At 35.5% G+C, this 15,743-nt stretch overlaps 5 non-coding genes across 5 annotated transcripts; all 5 read right to left on the reverse strand.

Moving 5' to 3' along the window:
- Positions 1–315: 315 nt before the first annotated feature.
- Positions 316–387, reverse strand: TRNAQ-CUG (transfer RNA glutamine (anticodon CUG)). The gene has a single exon. It is a non-coding gene; the product is annotated as a tRNA-Gln (tRNA).
- A 1,530-nt stretch (positions 388–1,917) lies between these two features.
- Positions 1,918–1,989, reverse strand: TRNAQ-CUG (transfer RNA glutamine (anticodon CUG)). Its single transcript has one exon. It is a non-coding gene; the product is annotated as a tRNA-Gln (tRNA).
- Positions 1,990–9,106: 7,117 nt separating this feature from the next.
- Positions 9,107–9,178, reverse strand: TRNAQ-CUG (transfer RNA glutamine (anticodon CUG)). Its single transcript has one exon. It is a non-coding gene; the product is annotated as a tRNA-Gln (tRNA).
- A 1,532-nt stretch (positions 9,179–10,710) lies between these two features.
- Positions 10,711–10,782, reverse strand: TRNAQ-CUG (transfer RNA glutamine (anticodon CUG)). Its single transcript has one exon. It is a non-coding gene; the product is annotated as a tRNA-Gln (tRNA).
- A 1,532-nt stretch (positions 10,783–12,314) lies between these two features.
- TRNAQ-CUG (transfer RNA glutamine (anticodon CUG)) lies at positions 12,315–12,386 on the reverse strand. Its single transcript has one exon. It is a non-coding gene; the product is annotated as a tRNA-Gln (tRNA).
- Between the last annotated feature and the right edge of the window lie 3,357 nt (positions 12,387–15,743).

The raw sequence follows: 15,743 nt of genomic DNA on the forward strand, positions 1-15,743 counted from the left end.
ATTATAGATAATTTTGGAAAAAACAAGAGAAAAGAAAATTCAGGAAAATAAGCTGGCGTTTCCTAAAGCCATTTTGATTTGAAATCATCATCAGATTTTCCCACCAGAATTAAAAATCATGGGAACATTTCCACAAGTCATAGAATATTGTTGCTTGGTGTAACATACAAGATAAGAATTTTGTTTCCTTTAGTCAATTTTATAGGATTCCATGGATTCTTGCACCATTCAAATCAAGTTTCAAGTTTTTAAGTTTCAAGTTTCATTCTAAAAGTTGAACATAGTAGAAATTATAATGCTAAAGATGAAACTCACAGGTTCCACTGAGATTTGAACTCAGATCGCTGGATTCAGAGTCCAGAGTGCTAACCATTACACCATGGAACCACACATGTAGCTTACTACTCTAGATTTTCTTGTGGTGAAAATGGAGAAGGGAACACATTAAGGAAATCATGCATGATGGTGAAACTGGCTTTAATGCTGCAGTACAAATCTACATTTAATACACCATCATAAATTAATATCTCCTCCACTTTTAATCTACAAGTGTGCCTAGAATTCCACAGTATCACAATCAGGACAGTTTTAAAATTGTTTATGAAAACTGTGCCAGCTCTGTTACCAGGAAAAAGGAGAGGAAAATAATTGCAAAACTTAAACTGCTAGAAAGCTGCTCATCCAGAAGTTGCTAAAGATTTTTCACTGTGTGGTAAAAGATTCCACCCCAGAGATAATATAAGTAGAATCGGTGCAAAGCAAAGCACATGTTCCAATCTATCAACCATACCTGACATTTGTGGCAACTAGATGAGAGATGGAGAAGCACCTCTTACCTGATTGTACGAGGTCTCATCTTTTGATTAGCAGTGTGATTCACATGTGATGATGGGCCAGGCCAGTTAATCAAAATAAGATCTTTAGATGCCCGCAGGTTGGTTCTCCAAATCCAGTCCAGAGATATGAAACAACTTTTTGGGGGATAAACTAAGGAAGGTGTGCATTGATCTACTCAGATAATCATCAAAAAACCTACTTGGAAATTGACATAGTTGGCAATGATTGAATGCGCAGGGAGATCCCAATGGATTTCAAGTCCATCGCTTTAACAACTCAGCCACAACTTCTGAGATACCTTCAAAATTTCAGGCCTCACTAAAATTTAAAAATCTGATGTGAAGTCATCTTAACTTGAAACCTTGTACCGCTCAAGCCTTTCAACAGTTTAAAAGGCAGATTTAGTGTGAGTTGGCTCTGAAAACTTACTAAAGAATACACCAAAAAAGCTCAAAAGAAGAAAAATATTCATTTCTATGTAAACATAAAATAAAATTAGTCTTCGTATTTTCAGTCGTTTTGAGCATCTTTTAACTGCATAAAGTTTCCAAAACGGTAAAGTGACTATGTCAATTTCCATTTGATTTTTTTGCTTCGAATACCTTCCGTAATAAAATTCAAGTCAACTAGAAGCTTAGAAAGACACTTTAAAGTCTCTTAGTGACTTCTAGTTCCTTTTGTCACCTACAAAAAAGCCACAAGAACATACTCAACTGATGGACTAAACAATTGTTTTTAAATTGCCAAAAAATTCCTCAATAAAACATTATAGATAATTTTGGAAAAAACAAGAGAAAAGAAAATTCAGGAAAATAAGCTGGCGTTTCCTAAAGCCATTTTGATTTGAAATCATCATCAGATTTTCCCACCAGAATTAAAAATCATGGGAACATTTCCACAAGTCATAGAATATTGTTGCTTGGTGTAACATACAAGATAAGAATTTTGTTTCCTTTAGTCAATTTTATAGGATTCCATGGATTCTTGCACCATTCAAATCAAGTTTCAAGTTTTTAAGTTTCAAGTTTCATTCTAAAAGTTGAACATAGTAGAAATTATAATGCTAAAGATGAAACTTACAGGTTCCACTGAGATTTGAACTCAGATCGCTGGATTCAGAGTCCAGAGTGCTAACCATTACACCATGGAACCACACATGTAGCTTACTACTCTAGATTTTCTTGTGGTGAAAATGGAGAAGGGAACACATTAAGGAAATCATGCATGATGGTGAAACTGGCTTTAATGCTGCAGTACAAATCTACATTTAATACACCATCATAAATTAATATCTCCTCCACTTTTAATCTACAAGTGTGCCTAGAATTCCACAGTATCACAATCAGGACAGTTTTAAAATTGGTTATGAAAACTATGCCAGCTCTGTTACCAGGAAAAAGGAGAGGAAAATAATTGCAAAACTTAAACTGCTAGAAAGCTGCTCATCCAGAAGTTGCTAAAGATTTTTCACTGTGTGGTAAAAGATTCCACCCCAGAGATAATATAAGTAGAATCGGTGCAAAGCACATGTTCCAATCTATCAACCATACCTGACATTTGTGGCAACTAGATGAGAGATGGAGAAGCACCTCTTACCTGATCGTACGAGGTCTCATCTTTTGATTAGCAGTGTGATTCACATGTGATGATGGGCCAGGCCAGTTAATCAAAATAAGATCTTTAGATGCCCGCAGGTTGGTTCTCCAAATCCAGTCCAGAGATATGAAACAACTTTTTGGGGGATAAACTAAGGAAGGTGTGCATTGATCTACTCAGATAATCATCAAAAAACCTACTTGGAAATTGACATAGTTGGCAATGATTGAATGCGCAGGGAGATCCCATTGGATTTCAAGTCCATCGCTTTAACAACTCAGCCACAACTTCTGAGATACCTTCAAAATTTCAGGCCTCACTAAAATTTAAAAATCTGATGTGAAGTCATCTTAACTTGAAACCTTGTACCGCTCAAGCCTTTCAACAGTTTAAAAGGCAGATTTAGTGTGAGTTGGCTCTGAAAACTTACTAAAGAATACACCAAAAAAGCTCAAAAGAAGAAAAATATTCATTTCTATGTAAACATAAAATAAAATTAGTCTTCGTATTTTCAGTCGTTTTGAGCATCTTTTAACTGCATAAAGTTTCCAAAACGGTAAAGTGACTATGTCAATTTCCATTTGATTTTTTTGCTTCGAATACCTTCCGTAATAAAATTCAAGTCAACTAGAAGCTTAGAAAGACACTTTAAAGTCTCTTAGTGACTTCTAGTTCCTTTTGTCACCTACAAAAAGCCACAAGAACATACTCAACTGATGGACTAAACAATTGTTTTTAAATTGCCAAAAAATTCCTCAATAAAACATTATAGATAATTTTGGAAAAAACAAGAGAAAAGAAAATTCAGGAAAATAAGCTGGCGTTTCCTAAAGCCATTTTGATTTGAAATCATCATCAGATTTTCCCACCAGAATTAAAAATCATGGGAACATTTCCACAAGTCATAGAATATTGTTGCTTGGTGTAACATACAAGATAAGAATTTTGTTTCCTTTAGTCAATTTTATAGGATTCCATGGATTCTTGCACCATTCAAATCAAGTTTCAAGTTTTTAAGTTTCAAGTTTCATTCTAAAAGATGAACATAGTAGAAATTATAATGCTAAAGATGAAACTTACAGGTTCCACTGAAATTTGAACTCAGATCGCTGGATTCAGAGTCAGAGTACTAACGATTACACCATGGAACCACACATGTAGCTGACTACTCTAGATTATCTTGTGGTGAAAATGGAGAAGGGAACACATTAAGGAAATCATGCATGATGGTGAAACTGGCTTTAATGCTGCAGTACAAATCTACATTTAATACACCATCATAAATTAATATCTCCTCCACTTTTAATCTACAAGTGTGCCTAGAATTCCACAGTATCACAATCAGGACAGTTTTAAAATTGTTTATGAAAACTGTGCCAGCTCTGTTACCAGGAAAAAGGAGAGGAAAATAATTGCAAAACTTAAACTGCTAGAAAGCTGCTCATCCAGAAGTTGCTAAAGATTTTTCACTGTGTGGTAAAAGATTCCACCCCAGAGATAATATAAGTAGAATCGGTGCAAAGCAAAGCACATGTTCCAATCTATCAACCATACCTGACATTTGTGGCAACTAGATGAGAGATGGAGAAGCACCTCTTACCTGATCGTACGAGGTCTCATCTTTTGATTAGCAGTGTGATTCACATGTGATGATGGGCCAGGCCAGTTAATCAAAATAAGATCTTTAGATGCCCGCAGGTTGGTTCTCCAAATCCAGTCCAGAGATATGAAACAACTTTTTGGGGGATAAACTAAGGAAGGTGTGCATTGATCTACTCAGATAATCATCAAAAAACCTACTTGGAAATTGACATAGTTGGCAATGATTGAATGCGCAGGGAGATCCCAATGGATTTCAAGTCCATCGCTTTAACAACTCAGCCACAACTTCTGAGATACCTTCAAAATTTCAGGCCTCACTAAAATTTAAAAATCTGATGTGAAGTCATCTTAACTTGAAACCTTGTACCGCTCAAGCCTTTCAACAGTTTAAAAGGCAGATTTAGTGTGAGTTGGCTCTGAAAACTTACTAAAGAATACCAATGCATGTTGGTGAAACTGGCTTTAAAGCTGCAGTACAAATCTACATTTAATACACCATCATAAATTAATATCTCCTCCACTTTTAATCTACAAGTGTGCCTAGAATTCCACAGTATCACAATCAGGACAGTTTTAAAATTGTTTATGAAAACTGTGCCAGCTCTGTTACCAGGAAAAAGGAGAGGAAAATAATTGCAAAACTTAAACTGCTAGAAAGCTGCTCATCCAGAAGTTGCTAAAGATTTTTCACTGTGTGGTAAAAGATTCCACCCCAGAGATAATATAAGTAGAATCGGTGCAAAGCAAAGCACATGTTCCAATCTATCAACCATACCTGACATTTGTGGCAACTAGATGAGAGATGGAGAAGCACCTCTTACCTGATCGTACGAGGTCTCATCTTTTGATTAGCAGTGTGATTCACATGTGATGATGGGCCAGGCCAGTTAATCAAAATAAGATCTTTAGATGCCCACAGGTTGGTTCTCCAAATCCAGTCCAGACATATGAAACAACTTTTTGGGGGATAAACTAAGGAAGGTGTGCATTGATCTACTCAGATAATCATCAAAAAACCTACTTGGAAATTGACATAGTTGGCAATGATTGAATGCGCAGGGAGATCCCAATGGATTTCAAGTCCATCGCTTTAACAACTCAGCCACAACTTCTGAGATACCTTCAAAATTTCAGGCCTCACTAAAATGTAAAAATCTGATGTGAAGTCATCTTAACTTGAAACCTTGTACCGCTCAAGCCTTTCAACAGTTTAAAAGGCAGATTTAGTGTGAGTTGGCTCTGAAAACTTACTAAAGAATACACCAAAAAAGCTCAAAAGAAGAAAAATATTCATTTCTATGTAAACATAAAATAAAATTAGTCTTCGTATTTTCAGTCATTTTGAGCATCTTTTAACTGCATAAAGTTTCCAAAACGGTAAAGTGACTATGTCAATTTCCATTTGATTTTTTTGCTTCGAATACCTTCCGTAATAAAATTCAAGTCAACTAGAAGCTTAGAAAGACACTTTAAAGTCTCTTAGTGACTTCTAGTTCCTTTTGTCACCTACAAAAAAGCCACAAGAACATAGTCAACTGATGGACTAAACAATTGTTTTTAAATTGCCAAAAAATTCCTCAATAAAACATTATAGATAATTTTGGAAAAAACAAGAGAAAAGAAAATTCAGGAAAATAAGCTGGCGTTTCCTAAAGCCATTTTGATTTGAAATCATCATCAGATTTTCCCTCCCGAATTAAAAATCATGGGAACATTTCCACAAGTCATAGAATATAGTTGCTTGGTGTAACATACAAGATAAGAATTTTGTTTCCTGAAGTCAATTTTATAGGATTCCATGGATTCTTGCACCATTCAAATCAAGTTTCAAGTTTTCAAGTTTCATTCTAAAAGTTTAACATAGTAGAAATTATAATGCTAAAGATGAAACTTACAGGTTCCACGGAGATTTGAACTCAGATCGCTGGATTCAGAGTGCTAACCATTACACCATGGTACCACACATGTAGCTGACTGCTCTAGATTTTCTTGTGGTGAAAATGTAGAAGGGAACACATTAAGGAAATCATGCATGTTGGTGAAACTGGCTTTAAAGCTGCAGTACAAATCTACATTTAATACACCATCATAAATTAATATCTCCTCCACTTTTAATCTACAAGTGTGCCTAGAATTCCACAGTATCACAATCAGGACAGTTTTAAAATTGTTTATGAAAACTGTGCCAGCTCTGTTACCAGGAAAAAGGAGAGGAAAATAATTGCAAAACTTAAACTGCTAGAAAGCTGCTCATCCAGAAGTTGCTAAAGATTTTTCACTGTGTGGTAAAAGATTCCACCCGAGAGATAATATAAGTAGAATCAGTGCAAAGCAAAGCACATGTTCCAATCTATCAACCATACCTGACATTTGTGGCAACTAGATGAGAGATGGAGAAGCACCTCTTACCTGATCGTACGAGGTCTCATCTTTTGATTAGCAGTGTGATTCACATGTGATGATGGGCCAGGCCAGTTAATCAAAATAAGATCTTTAGATGCCCGCAGGTTGGTTCTCCAAATCCAGTCCAGAGATATGAAACAACTTTTTGGGGGATAAACTAAGGAAGGTGTGCATTGATCTACTCAGATAATCATCAAAAAACCTACTTGGAAATTGACATAGTTGGCAATGATTGAATGCGCAGGGAGATCCCAATGGATTTCAAGTCCATCGCTTTAACAACTCAGCCACAACTTCTGAGATACCTTCAAAATTTCAGGCCTCACTAAAATGTAAAAATCTGATGTGAAGTCATCTTAACTTGAAACCTTGTACCGCTCAAGCCTTTCAACAGTTTAAAAGGCAGATTTAGTGTGAGTTGGCTCTGAAAACTTACTAAAGAATACACCAAAAAAGCTCAAAAGAAGAAAAATATTCATTTCTATGTAAACATAAAATAAAATTAGTCTTCGTATTTTCAGTCGTTTTGAGCATCTTTTAACTGCATAAAGTTTCCAAAACGGTAAAGTGACTATGTCAATTTCCATTTGATTTTTTTGCTTCGAATACCTTCCGTAATAAAATTCAAGTCAACTAGAAGCTTAGAAAGACACTTTAAAGACTCTTAGTGACTTCTAGTTCCTTTTGTCACCTACAAAAAAGCCACAAGAACATACTCAACTGATGGACTAAACAATTGTTTTTAAATTGCCAAAAAATTCCTCAATAAAACATTATAGATAATTTTGGAAAAAACAAGAGAAAAGAAAATTCAGGAAAATAAGCTGGCGTTTCCTAAAGCCATTTTGATTTGAAATCATCATCAGATTTTCCCACCCGAATTAAAAATCATGGGAACATTTCCACAAGTCATAGAATATAGTTGCTTGGTGTAACATACAAGATAAGAATTTTGTTTCCTGAAGTCAATTTTATAGGATTCCATGGATTCTTGCACCATTCAAATCAAGTTTCAAGTTTTCAAGTTTCATTCTAAAAGTTGAACATAGTAGAAATTATAATGCTAAAAATGAAACTTACAGGTTCCACTGAGATTTGAACTCAGATCACTGGATTCAGAGTGCTAACCATTACACCATGGAACCACACATGTAGCTTACTACTTTAGATTTTCTTGTGGTGAAAATGTAGAAGGGATCACATTAAGGAAATCATGCATGTTGGTGAAACTGGCTTTAAAGCTGCAGTACAAATCTACATTTAATACACCATCATAAATTAATATCTCCTCCACTTTTAATCTACAAGTGTGCCTAGAATTCCACAGTATCACAATCAGGACAGTTTTAAAATTGTTTATGAAAACTGTACCAGCTCTGAAACCAGGAAAAAAGAGAGGAAAATAATTGCAAAACTTAAACTGCTAGAAAGCTGCTCATCCAGAAGTTGCTAAAGATTTTTCACTGTGTGGTAAAAGATTCCACCCGAGAGATAATATAAGTAGAATCGGTGCAAAGCAAAGCACATGTTCCATTCTATCAACCATACCTGACATTTGTGGCAACTAGATGAGAGATGGAGAAGCACCTCTTACCTGATCGCACGAGGTCTCATCTTTTGATTAGCAGTGTGATTCACATGTGATGATGGGCCAGGCCAGTTAATCAAAATAAGATCTTTAGATGCCCGCAGGTTGGTTCTCCAAATCCAGTCCAGAGATATGAAACAACTTTTTGGGGGATAAACTAAGGAAGGTGTGCATTGATCTACTCAGATAATCATCAAAAAACCTACTTGGAAATTGACATATTTGGCAATGATTGAATGCGCAGGGAGATCCCAATGGATTTCAAGTCCATCGCTTTAACAACTCAGCCACAACTTCTGAGATACCTTCAAAATTTCAGGCCTCAATAAAATTTAAAAATCTGATGTGAAGTCATCTTAACTTGAAACCTTGTACCGCTCAAGCCTTTCAACAGTTTAAAAGGCAGATTTAGTGTGAGTTGGCTCTGAAAACTTACTAAAGAATACACCAAAAAAGCTCAAAAGAAGAAAAATATTCATTTCTATGTAAACATAAAATAAAATTAGTCTTCGTATTTTCAGTCGTTTTGAGCATCTTTTAACTGCATAAAGTTTCCAAAACGGTAAAGTGACTATGTCAATTTCCATTTGATTTTTTTGCTTCGAATACCTTCCGTAATAAAATTCAAGTCAACTAGAAGCTTAGAAAGACACTTTAAAGTCTCTTAGTGACTTCTAGTTCCTTTTGTCACCTACAAAAAAGCCACAAGAACATACTCAACTGATGGACTAAACAATTGTTTTTAAATTGCCAAAAAATTCCTCAATAAAACATTATAGATAATTTTGGAAAAAACAAGAGAAAAGAAAATTCAGGAAAATAAGCTGCCGTTTCCTAAAGCCATTTTGATTTGAAATCATCATCAGATTTTCCCACCCGAATTAAAAATCATGGGAACATTTACACAAGTCATAGAATATAGTTGCTTGGTGTAACATACAAGATAAGAATTTTGTTTCCTGAAGTCAATTTTATAGGATTCCATGGATTCTTGCACCATTCAAATCAAGTTTCAAGTTTTCAAGTTTCATTCTAAAAGTTGAACATAGTAGAAATTATAATGCTAAAGATGAACCTTACAGGTTCCACTGAGATTTGAACTCAGATCGCTGGATTCAGAGTCCAGAGTGCTAACCATTACACCATGGAACCACACATGTAGCTGACTACTCTAGATTTTCTTGTGGTGAAAATGGAGAAGGGAACACATTAAGGAAATCATGCATGATGGTGAAACTGGCTTTAAAGCTGCAGTACAAATCTACATTTAATACACCATCATAAATTAATATCTCCTCCACTTTTAATCTACAAGTGTGCCTAGAATTCCACAGTATCACAATCAGGACAGTTTTAAAATTGTTTATGAAAACTGTGCCAGCTCTGTTACCAGGAAAAAAGGAGAGGAAAATAATTGCAAAACTTAAACTGCTAGAAAGCTGCTCATCCAGAAGTTGCTAAAGATTTTTCACTGTGTGGTAAAAGATTCCACCCGAGAGATAATATAAGTAGAATCTGTTTCTTAGCAAAGCACATGTTCCAATCTATCAACCATACCTGACATTTGTGGCAACTAGATGAGAGATGGAGAAGCACCTCTTACCTGATCGTACGAGGTCTCATCTTTTGATTAGCAGTGTGATTCACATGTGATGATGGGCCAGGCCAGTTAATCAAAATAAGATCTTTAGATGCCCGCAGGTTGGTTCTCCAAATCCAGTCCAGAGATATGAAACAACTTTTTGGGGGATAAACTAAGGAAGGTGTGCATTGATCTACTCAGATAATCATCAAAAAACCTACTTGGAAATTGACATAGTTGGCAATGATTGAATGCGCAGGGAGATCCCAATGGATTTCAAGTCCATCGCTTTAACAACTCAGCCACAACTTCTGAGATACCTTCAAAATTTCAGGCCTCACTAAAATTTAAAAATCTGATGTGAAATCATCTTAACTTGAAACCTTGTACCGCTCAAGCCTTTCAACAGTTTAAAAGGCAGATTTAGTGTGAGTTGGCTCTGAAAACTTACTAAAGAATACACCAAAAAAGCTCAAAAGAAGAAAAATATTCATTTCTATGTAAACATAAAATAAAATTAGTTTTCGTATTTTCAGTCGTTTTGAGCATCTTTTAACTGCATAAAGTTTCCAAAACGGTAAAGTGACTATGTCAATTTCCATTTGATTTTTTTGCTTCGAATACCTTCCGTAATAAAATTCAAGTCAACTAGAAGCTTAGAAAGACACTTTAAAGTCTCTTAGTGACTTCTAGTTCCTTTTGTCACCTACAAAAAAGCCACAAGAACATACTCAACTGATGGACTAAACAATTGTTTTTAAATTGCCAAAAAATTCCTCAATAAAACATTATAGATAATTTTGGAAAAAACAAGAGAAAAGAAAATTCAGGAAAATAAGCTGGCGTTTCCTAAAGCCATTTTGATTTGAAATCATCACCAGATTTTCCCACCAGAATTAAAAATCATGGGAACATTTCCACAAGTCATAGAATATTGTTGCTTGGTGTAACATACAAGATAAGAATTTTGTTTCCTTTAGTCAATTTTATAGGATTCCATGGATTCTTGCACCATTCAAATCAAGTTTCAAGTTTTTAAGTTTCAAGTTTCATTCTAAAAGTTGAACATCGTAGAAATTATAATGCTAAAGATGAAACTTACAGGTTCCACTGAGATTTGAACTCAGATCGCTGGATTCAGAGTCCAGAGTGCTAACCATTACACCATGGAACCACACATGTAGCTTACTACTCTAGATTTTCTTGTGGTGAAAATGGAGAAGGGAACACATTAAGGAAATCATGCATGATGGTGAAACTGGCTTTAATGCTGCAGTACAAATCTACATTTAATACACCATCATAAATTAATATCTCCTCCACTTTTAATCTACAAGTGTGCCTAGAATTCCACAGTATCACAATCAGGACAGTTTTAAAATTGTTTATGAAAACTGTGCCAGCTCTGTTACCAGGAAAAAAGGAGAGGAAAATAATTGCAAAACTTAAACTGCTAGAAAGCTGCTCATCCAGAAGTTGCTAAAGATTTTTCACTGTGTGGTAAAAGATTCCACCCGAGAGATAATATAAGTAGAATCTGTTTCTTAGCAAAGCACATGTTCCAATCTATCAACCATACCTGACATTTGTGGCAACTAGATGAGAGATGGAGAAGCACCTCTTACCTGATCGTACGAGGTCTCATCTTTTGATTAGCAGTGTGATTCACATGTGATGATGGGCCAGGCCAGTTAATCAAAATAAGATCTTTAGATGCCCGCAGGTTGGTTCTCCAAATCCAGTCCAGAGATATGAAACAACTTTTTGGGGGATAAACTAAGGAAGGTGTGCATTGATCTACTCAGATAATCATCAAAAAACCTACTTGGAAATTGACATAGTTGGCAATGATTGAATGCGCAGGGAGATCCCAATGGATTTCAAGTCCATCGCTTTAACAACTCAGCCACAACTTCTGAGATACCTTCAAAATTTCAGGCCTCACTAAAATTTAAAAATCTGATGTGAAATCATCTTAACTTGAAACCTTGGACCGCTCAAGCCTTTCAACAGTTTAAAAGGCAGATTTAGTGTGAGTTGGCTCTGAAAACTTACTAAAGAATACACCAAAAAAGCTCAAAAGAAGAAAAATATTCATTTCTATGTAAACATAAAATAAAATTAGTTTTCGTATTTTCAGTCGTTTTGAGCATCTTTTAACTGCATAAAGTTTCCAAAACGGTAAAGTGACTATGTCAATTTCCATTTGATTTTTTTGCTTCGAATACCTTCCGTAATAAAATTCAAGTCAACTAGAAGCTTAGAAAGACACTTTAAAGTCTCTTAGTGACTTCTAGTTCCTTTTGTCACCTACAAAAAAGCCACAAGAACATACTCAACTGATGGACTAAACAATTGTTTTTAAATTGCCAAAAAATTCCTCAATAAAACATTATAGATAATTTTGGAAAAAACAAGAGAAAAGAAAATTCAGGAAAATAAGCTGGCGTTTCCTAAAGCCATTTTGATTTGAAATCATCACCAGATTTTCCCACCAGAATTAAAAATCATGGGAACATTTCCACAAGTCATAGAATATTGTTGCTTGGTGTAACATACAAGATAAGAATTTTGTTTCCTTTAGTCAATTTTATAGGATTCCATGGATTCTTGCACCATTCAAATCAAGTTTCAAGTTTTTAAGTTTCAAGTTTCATTCTAAAAGTTGAACATAGTAGAAATTATAATGCTAAAGATGAAACTTACAGGTTCCACTGAGATTTGAACTCAGATCGCTGGATTCAGAGTCCAGAGTGCTAACCATTACACCATGGAACCACACATGTAGCTTACTACTCTAGATTTTCTTGTGGTGAAAATGGAGAAGGGAACACATTAAGGAAATCATGCATGATGGTGAAACTGGCTTTAATGCTGCAGTACAAATCTACATTTAATACACCATCATAAATTAATATCTCCTCCACTTTTAATCTACAAGTGTGCCTAGAATTCCACAGTATCACAATCAGGACAGTTTTAAAATTGTTTATGAAAACTGTGCCAGCTCTGTTACCAGGAAAAAGGAGAGGAAAATAATTGCAAAACTTAAACTGCTAGAAAGCTGCTCATCCAGAAGTTGCTAAAGATTTTTCACTGTGTGGTAAAAGATTCCACCCCAGAGATAATATAAGTAGAATCGGTGCAAAGCAAAGCACATGTTCCAATCTATCAACCATACCTGACATTTGTGGCAACTAGATGAGAGATGGAGAAGCACCTCTTACCTGATCGTACGAGGTCTCATCTTTTGATTAGCAGTGTGATTCACATGTGATGATGGGCCAGGCCAGTTAATCAAAATAAGATCTTTAGATGCCCGCAGGTTGGTTCTCCAAATCCAGTCCAGAGATATGAAACAACTTTTTGGGGGATAAACTAAGGAAGGTGTGCATTGATCTACTCAGATAATCATCAAAAAACCTACTTGGAAATTGACATAGTTGGCAATGATTGAATGCGCAGGGAGATCCCAATGGATTTCAAGTCCATCGCTTTAACAACTCAGCCACAACTTCTGAGATACCTTCAAAATTTCAGGCCTCACTAAAATTTAAAAATCTGATGTGAAGTCATCTTAACTTGAAACCTTGTACCGCTCAAGCCTTTCAACAGTTTAAAAGGCAGATTTAGTGTGAGTTGGCTCTGAAAACTTACTAAAGAATACCAATGCATGTTGGTGAAACTGGCTTTAAAGCTGCAGTACAAATCTACATTTAATACACCATCATAAATTAATATCTCCTCCACTTTTAATCTACAAGTGTGCCTAGAATTCCACAGTATCACAATCAGGACAGTTTTAAAATTGTTTATGAAAACTGTGCCAGCTCTGTTACCAGGAAAAAGGAGAGGAAAATAATTGCAAAACTTAAACTGCTAGAAAGCTGCTCATCCAGAAGTTGCTAAAGATTTTTCACTGTGTGGTAAAAGATTCCACCCCAGAGATAATATAAGTAGAATCGGTGCAAAGCAAAGCACATGTTCCAATCTATCAACCATACCTGACATTTGTGGCAACTAGATGAGAGATGGAGAAGCACCTCTTACCTGATCGTACGAGGTCTCATCTTTTGATTAGCAGTGTGATTCACATGTGATGATGGGCCAGGCCAGTTAATCAAAATAAGATCTTTAGATGCCCGCAGGTTGGTTCTCCAAATCCAGTCCAGAGATATGAAACAACTTTTTGGGGGATAAACTAAGGAAGGTGTGCATTGATCTACTCAGATAATCATCAAAAAACCTACTTGGAAATTGACATAGTTGGCAATGATTGAATGCGCAGGGAGATCCCAATGGATTTCAAGTCCATCGCTTTAACAACTCAGCCACAACTTCTGAGATACCTTCAAAATTTCAGGCCTCACTAAAATTTAAAAATCTGATGTGAAGTCATCTTAACTTGAAACCTTGTACCGCTCAAGCCTTTCAACAGTTTAAAAGGCAGATTTAGTGTGAGTTGGCTCTGAAAACTTACTAAAGAATACACCAAAAAAGCTCAAAAGAAGAAAAATATTCATTTCTATGTAAACATAAAATAAAATTAGTCTTCGTATTTTCAGTCGTTTTGAGCATCTTTTAACTGCATAAAGTTTCCAAAACGGTAAAGTGACTATGTCAATTTCCATTTGATTTTTTTGCTTCGAATACCTTCCGTAATAAAATTCAAGTCAACTAGAAGCTTAGAAAGACACTTTAAAGTCTCTTAGTGACTTCTAGTTCCTTTTGTCACCTACAAAAAAGCCACAAGAACATACTCAACTGATGGACTAAACAATTGTTTTTAAATTGCCAAAAAATTCCTCAATAAAACATTATAGATAATTTTGGAAAAAACAAGAGAAAGGAAAATTCAGGAAAATAAGCTGGCATTTCCTAAAGCCATTTTGATTTGAAATCATCATCAGATTTTCCCACCCGAATTAAAAATCATGGGAACATTTCCACAAGTCATAGAATATAGTTGCTTGGTGTAACATACAAGATAAGAATTTTGTTTCCTGAAGTCAATTTTATAGGATTCCATGGATTCTTGCACCATTCAAATGAAGTTTCAAGTTTCATTCTAAAAGTTTAACATAGTAGAAATTATAATGCTAAAGATGAAACTTACAGGTTCCACGGAGATTTGAACTCAGATCGCTGGATTCAGAGTGCTAACCATTACACCATGGTACCACACATGTAGCTGACTGCTCTAGATTTTCTTGTGGTGAAAATGTAGAAGGGAACACATTAAGTAAATCATGCATGTTGGTGAAACTGGCTTTAAAGCTGCAGTACAAATCTACATTTAATACACCATCATAAATTAATATCTCCTCCACTTTTAATCTACAAGTGTGCCTAGAATTCCACAGTATCACAATCAGGACAGTTTTAAAATTGTTTATGAAAACTGTGCCAGCTCTGTTACCAGGAAAAAGGAGAGGAAAATAATTGCAAAACTTAAACTGCTAGAAAGCTGCTCATCCAGAAGTTGCTAAAGATTTTTCACTGTGTGGTAAAAGATTCCACCCGAGAGATAATATAAGTAGAATCAGTGCAAAGCAAAGCACATGTTCCAATCTATCAACCATACCTGACATTTGTGGCAACTAGATGAGAGATGGAGAAGCACCTCTTACCTGATCGTACGAGGTCTCATCTTTTGATTAGCAGTGTGATTCACATGTGATGATGGGCCAGGCCAGTTAATCAAAATAAGATCTTTAGATGCCCGCAGGTTGGTTCTCCAAATCCAGTCCAGAGATATGAAACAACTTTTTGGGGGATAAACTAAGGAAGGTGTGCATTGATCTACTCAGATAATCATCAAAAAACCTACTTGGAAATTGACATAGTTGGCAATGATTGAATGCGCAGGGAGATCACAATGGATTTCAAGTCCATCGCTTTAACAACTCAGCCACAACTTCTGAGATACCTTCAAAATTTCAGGCCTCACTAAAATGTAAAAATCTGATGTGAAGTCATCTTAACTTGAAACCTTGTACCGCTCAAGCCTTTCAACAGTTTAAAAGGCAGATTTAGTGTGAGTTGGCTCTGAAAACTTACTAAAGAATACACCAAAAAAGCTCAAAAGAAGAAAAATATTCATTTCTATGTAAACATAAAATAAAATTAGTCTTC

Source organism: Dendrobates tinctorius, unplaced genomic scaffold, assembly GCF_039654945.1.
Source record: "Dendrobates tinctorius isolate UK_male_01 unplaced genomic scaffold, ASM3965494v1 ptg000047l, whole genome shotgun sequence".
In the NCBI taxonomy this organism is placed as follows: Eukaryota; Metazoa; Chordata; class Amphibia; order Anura; family Dendrobatidae; genus Dendrobates; species Dendrobates tinctorius.